Raw genomic sequence first — 7,263 nt, forward strand, 5'->3', positions numbered from 1 at the left:
ATATATATATATATATATATATATATATTATATATTATATATATATATATATATATATATAATCTATATATATATATATATATATATATATATATATATAATCTATATATATATATATATATATATATATATATATATATATAATCTATATATATATATATATATATATATATATATATATATAATCTATATATATATATACCCCCAACACCCATACTGTTAGGATTGGCACTCTCAACGTCGGCACGCTGAAAGGTAGATCTGGTGAAATTGTTGAGATGCTTGAACGGAGATGCGTAGATATGTGCTGCATCCAGGAAGTAAGATGGAGAGGAGGTTCTGCAAGGTTCCTCACAGGCAAAGAACACAGGTACAAGATTTTCTGGGCAGGGAACACTGACGGGGTCGGGGGCGTAGGAATACTTCTAGCGGAGAAATGGGTGGATAAGGTAATCGAGGTCGTTAGAGTAAGTGACCAGAGTACTTAAGATCAGACTAGTGCTTCATCATAGATTAGCTACTGTCATCTCAGCCTATGCACCTCAACCTGGGCTACCAGATGGTCTGAAAGACCAATTCTATGACACCCTCTTGCAAACTACCTCGTCGACGAGTGACAGGGACCTTCTCTTTGTGGCTGGAGACTTCAACGGTCATGTCGGACGTCGTGCTGGGGGCTTCCATGGCATACATGGAGGCTATGGCTTCGGTTCCCGCAACGAGGAGGGAACCAGACTGCTGGAGTTCTGTGATGCAACCAATCTTATGGTCTGCAATACCAACTTCAGGAAACCTGCCAGTCACCTAGTCACCTACCGCTCCGGCAGACACTCTAGCCAAATCGACTACATCCTCGCCAGAAATAGGGAAAGAGGGCGGCTTATAAATGCCAAAACCTACCCTGGCGAAGAATGTACCCCACAACATAGATTAGTAGTTAGCGACTTTGGGATCAAGGCAAAATGGGTGCCCAGAATTAGACAGGCTTGGAGAAGAAGGGTGTGGAAGCTTAAAGACCCTGCAAACGGACAGAGACTTAGAGACAAGTTACTTGAAGCATTTAACGAAATAGAAGGGGATATAGCATCATACAACGTGGAAGACAATTGGAGATTTCTGCGGGACAACCTGTTGAAAGCCACCGACCAGATTTGTGGGTGGTGTAAGGTCCCCTCCCAACCCAGAGTAACGTGGTGGTGGAACAAGGAGGTAGACAGGGCTATTAGACAAAAGAAACAAGCTTGGAAGGACTGGAAGAACGGTGGTAGCAGGGAATTGTACCAATGTGCCAGAAGGGAGGCTAGGCGACAGGTTTATTTAGCCAGAGGGGAAGCAGATAAGGAAAGATTTGCCAATGTTCTGCGCCGTGAGGACCAAAGACTCGAGGTATTTCGGGTTGCAAGACAGTGTAGGAGAGAGAATAGTGATGTTGTAGGAGAGAAATGTGTTCGCATGGATGATGGTACGCTTGCATTAAATGAGGATGCAAAGAAAGAGGTCTGGAGATGCCACTACGATAGATTGCTTAATAAAGAGAATGAATGGGAGAAAGAGAGCCTGCCTTATGTCGACCCAATAGAGGGACCAGCTATCCGAGTTGATAGTACCAGGGTAGATAAAGCAATTAAGAGTATGAAGACCGGGAAAGCCCCCGGCCCATCAGGAATCACTGCAGAGATGCTCAAAATATCTGGCAGTGTTGGCTATAGCCTAGTCACCCGTATTACGAACCAGGTGATACACGAAGGAGTCATACCCTATGACTGGTGTAGCAGCATCATAGTCAACTGCTACAAAGGTAAAGGGGACGCTTTAGATACAAATAATTACAGAGGCATCAAGCTGTTAGATCAGGTTATGAAAGTTACAGAGAGGGTCATAGCCCAACTAATTAGGGAGCGAATCAATTTAGATGAGATGCAGTTTGGGTTCGTGCCAGGTAAAAGCACTACTGATGCCTTATTTCTAGTGAGACAGTTGCAAGAGAAATACCTAGCCAAGGATAAACCTCTGTACCTGGCTTTCGTTGACATGGAGAAAGCCTTTGACAGGGTCCCCCGATCCCTTATCTGGTGGTCAATGAGGAAACTTGGGATAGAAGAATGGCTAGTGAGAGCTGTGCGAGCCATGTACAGAGATGCGGCCAGTAAGGTGAGGGTTGGAAATGAGTACAGCAATGAATTCCGGGTAGAGGTAGGGGTCCACCAAGGTTCCGTCCTCAGCCCCCTATTATTTACCATAGTCCTCCAGGCAATCACAGAGGAGTTCAAGACAGGTTGCCCCTGGGAGCTCCTCTATGCTGATGACCTTGCCCTAATTGCGGAGTCACTATCAGAACTAGAGGAGAAGTTTCAGGTGTGGAAGCAAGGTCTAGAATTGAAGGGCCTTAGAGTCAACCTAGCTAAAACCAAAATCCTAATAAGTAGGAAGGTAGATAAAACACAAACCCCTTCAGGTAGATGGCCCTGCTCAGTATGTAGAAAAGGAGTAGGTAGTAACTCTATAAGATGTACCCGGTGCAAGCTATGGACACATAAGAGGTGCAGCAACATCAAAGGCAGGTTAACTAGCAAGTTAGTTTTTGTTTGTGGCAGATGTTCAGGTGCAATAAAGACTGCAAACAAACAGGAAACAACTTCTATCTCATTCCAGGGTGAAAAACTAGAGGTAGTCGATAGCTTCCGCTATCTGGGCGACCAAGTTAGTAGTGGGGGTGGGTGCGCTGAAAGTGTAGCTGCTAGAATAAGAATAGCCTGGGCAAAGTTTAGAGAGCTCTTACCCCTGCTGGCGACAAAGGGACTCTCACTCAGAGTAAAAGGCAGACTGTATGACGCATGCGTACGAACAACCATGCTACATGGCAGTGAAACATGGGCTGTAACTGCTGAGGACATACGTAAGCTCGCAAGGAATGAAGCCAGTATGCTCCGTTGGATGTGTAATGTCAATGTGAATACCCGTCAGAGTGTAAGTATCTTGAGAGAAAAGCTGAACATTAGAAGCATCAGTTGTGGCGTGCAAGAGAGACGATTGCGCTGGTATGGACATGTGGTGAGAATGGAGGAGGATAGCTGCGTGAAAAAGTGCCACACCCTAACAGTTGAGGGAACCCGTGGAAGAGGTAGGCCCAGGAAGACCTGGGCTGAGGTGGTGAGGCAAGACCTTCGTACATTGGGCCTCACCGAGGCGATGACTACGGACCGAGACCTTTGGAAATGGGCTGTGCGTGAGAAGACCCGGCAAGCCAAGTAAGATCGTTGCCAGTGCCCCTGGACTGGTTCTTGTGCGGGTGGCACATGAGATGCACCATTTTGAGCGTGGCCGTTGCCAGTACCGCCTGACTGGCTCCTGTAGGATTTTCGAGCGAGATCGTTGCCAGTGCCCCTGGACTGGCTTGTGCGGGTGGCACATAAAAGACACCATTTCGAGCGTGGCCGTTTTCGTGCGGGTGACACGTAAAAGCACCCACTACACTCTCTGAGTGGTTGGCGTTAGGAAGGGCATCCAGCTGTAGAAACTCTGCCAAATCAGACTGGAGCCTGGTGTTGCCATCCGGTTTCACCAGTCCTCAGTCAAATCGTCCAACCCATGCTAGCATGGAAAGCGGACGTTAAACGATGATGATATATATATATATATATATAAAATCTATATATATATATATATATATATATATATATATATACAGATAGATAGATATACATATATACACATGTATATAGACATACATATATATAAACAGTAGATAATGAAAGAATAGATGTAGGAATTCTATGTTATGACAATTAGAAACATACAAATTCTACGTTGTACTAATTAGTTATCTATCTAATAAGCATTTTAAGAAAAATTATGCATATTATATGAAAAGCATTTATGCTCTATGAGTTATTTGGATTTGAAATATTTAAACGCTTTTCTATATTTGTAAGAATATTTCAATGTAAAATTACTTTTATAATTCATTAATATTATATAATACATTTTCCCAAGGCAAAGATCACATTTGAAATTACGAGTATTGTACAATGGTCTGTATCTAAAAATGGACCTCTTTAAATTATACTTAATGTTTCTATCTTTTAAATCCCTAATATACATTCACACACACACACACACACACACACACACACATAATGTGTGTGTTCATATTTATACATAATGTACTGTTCTGTGATAGTAAGATAAACAGAAAACGTACTCTATCTGGTGAGAGATAAATGTTATTTAATAAACACAAAATATTTTTTTATATGCAACTATTAGTTTCATGTGGCATGCTCTACATCCATGAAACTGATAGTAACACACAATACATATATTGTGCTTATTAAATAATATATAAATATATAAATACATAACAACAAATGGATAATGTGAATTGACATATTATACATCTGTTATTTATTTATTTATTATTCACCTCTCTTGGAACCTGTTCCTTGTGTATATTATGGACTGTACATTTAGTTCAATGTGCATTTCTTGATTAGTCTCGAGGCTATTGATATACTCAGCCAGGTATAGTTAATCGCATACATAACCTGAAAATATTTCTGCCTGCACTTTTGTGCACGTATACCTCTATTTTTGGTGTGTACACATTTTAATTTTTGACCCGACCTGGTGTCTTACCATTTAAGTGCCTGATTCACTTGAATTTTGGTCTATTATATATATATATATATTATTATTATAAGATCTGGTAATTATTCATACATTAATATATTAATTAATATCGATTAATTATCAGGGGGCCAGCACATTTAAAGAATCAAAGAGATTCAGAAATATTATCTGCAATCTCAGGGGATTAAGGTACATTTTAAAAATAATGTCGACCACTAACGTGGACAATTAATGCGCTAGAAATAGATCACATTTTGTGTCTATTAAGACCTAAAAAGTTCTCAAGAACTTTTTAGGTCTTAATAGACACAAAATGTGATCTATTTCTAGCGCATTAATTGTCCACGTTAGTGGTCGACGTTATTTATATATATATATATATTTAGATTCAAAATTGAATGTGGTACTTATGTTTAGGCACCAGAATATAGTATGGTATTATCCAAAAACCATTCCATGTATCTGATCAAAAAATCAAACAAAGCAACACTGATTTTAAAGATGACTGAATGTGCGTACTGCAGTCATCTTTAAAATCCGTGTTGCTTTGTTTGATTTATATATATATATATATATATATATATATATATATATAAATGGATCAAAAATGCAATAGAGGGCATTAAAATGTTCGGACAGATAGATGACACGAAGGTGAACAAGAGAAACAACAGTGAGAAGAACAGGCAAAAAAAGATGGGTCATTCTTGGTTTTCTTTCATCAGTCAAGTCCCAGAAGTCACGACCATCTCGGGAAGTTACATATTATATATATATATATATATATATAGGTATTTAGAGCATTCATCATCTACTTTAATTTGTAGGTATGTGCCAGAGAGATCCAATTTAGAAAATATCTTGCCACCGTTTAATTTTGCAAATATGTCCTCTGGAGTTTGTTGCAGATGGTGGAACATTTTAAGACATTCCTTTAAACCAGTGGTAAAAGCAACACACTCTCTGATTTTATTATTCTTTTCTTAACGTACACAGTTGGGGATGACCATTGACTATATTCCACTTTTTGAATAACTCCAATTTTTTCTTGTCTCTCTAACTCTGTTTATCTGTTGTAACGCTGTAATGTCTCGTAATATTTTGCCCTTAAAATGTAATTTTTTTCCTGAAACACCATGTGCAATTTTCGAAATTTCTCTTAATCTAGGTCTCCTGATATTTTTCCATGTATCTGTGTTAATTGTCGAGATTTCACTGCCTGTATCCAATTGTAACTTTTTCCTTTCAGGCTCATTCGTATTTCTTGTCACCGATGATAACCTGTTTACTTTATTTTTTCTGTTGAACCGTTTTTCAGGTTTTATTTTCTAATGTGATTTTTTATGACCTATCTTACCACACTCAAAGTATTTTATATTTTTGAATGGACAACTACTTTTAAAATATAGACCACTGTACCCATAACATGGATTCGGACTTGACATTTTTTCTTTTTATTCTTATCCATTACCAGTTGACATACATAAATATGAGAACAATCTTTTCTTTCAACTTTATCTGCGCCATGCCTTAAATTTATAATCCTCTGGCATTCTTCTGCTACTGCCTGGAGAGTTAATTTTTGGTTCTGTTCTAATTTTGTTGACATCTGGGAACGTATATCTGCATCTTTGCAGTTAGATCTTGAGCAAAAATTAGACATTTGAACATGTCCAGGGCAAATTCATTTAATTCGAATTTTTCACCTTTGTTAACAACTCCAGCATAGGTGACGAAATCTTCATTTTTTTTACCAAATTTAAACATTGGCAGTGAGCATTGAACAGGAAACTTCTTTCACTAGAAATTTTCCATAAAATAAACTTGTTTCATCGAAACAAATCTCACCTCGTTTCTTCGGAAGAATATAGTTACGATATTTTTCATGCTTGGCAGGGGATAACTTTCTTAAAAGTAGTTGTACTTTTTTCGCATCCATTTCTTTGTATCTTTGAAAATATGCAGAGAAAGTAATCCCTTCTGGTTTATAGCTGAATTCTTCAATTGAATTTGTTATGCTGTCTGGTGAGTAAGAATCTGCAGTATTTTCTGACTTCTTCAACATTAATTCCAGCAGCTGTTAGTTTTGTTGCTGTTGCTGTTGTAGTTGCTGTTACAGCAGCTGTTGTTATTGCAACTGCACCACGGAGGTTAATAAGTCTTCCATATTAAAATGATATTTTGTTTGGTTTCATATGGAAAAAAATTTCAATGTCCAACACCAGCTTCGAATATCTTATCGCCACTTTTATATCCTGGTGTTGGATATATAATTTGGCGAAGTAGGAGGAGGGAAAGTATTCACATGATGCACTATACTTACTGCTACACAAGGTTAAATGCTCTCTGCCAATGGCTCACAGTGAACTACTTACCTGTTTCTTTATTGCCCACAAGGGGCCAACACAGAGGGGACAAGACAAGCACATGTGGGGACATATAACACAAAATTCAAATAAAATTCAAATAAAATTATAGATATGATAATATGAATGAAAAATGAAATGGAAAAATGAAAATAAGATACCTGCCCCACCTCAAGCAGCATCCCTTACTTCCTTGGGAGTCCTTTTATCACATCAATACCATATTTCTCCAACAGTTCCTCACATTCTATGTTGTCCAGTATTTTTT

The sequence above is a fragment of the Octopus bimaculoides genome, chromosome 3, assembly GCF_046866305.1.
Source record: "Octopus bimaculoides isolate indiv1 chromosome 3, ASM4686630v1, whole genome shotgun sequence".
Classification (NCBI taxonomy): Eukaryota; Metazoa; Mollusca; class Cephalopoda; order Octopoda; family Octopodidae; genus Octopus; species Octopus bimaculoides.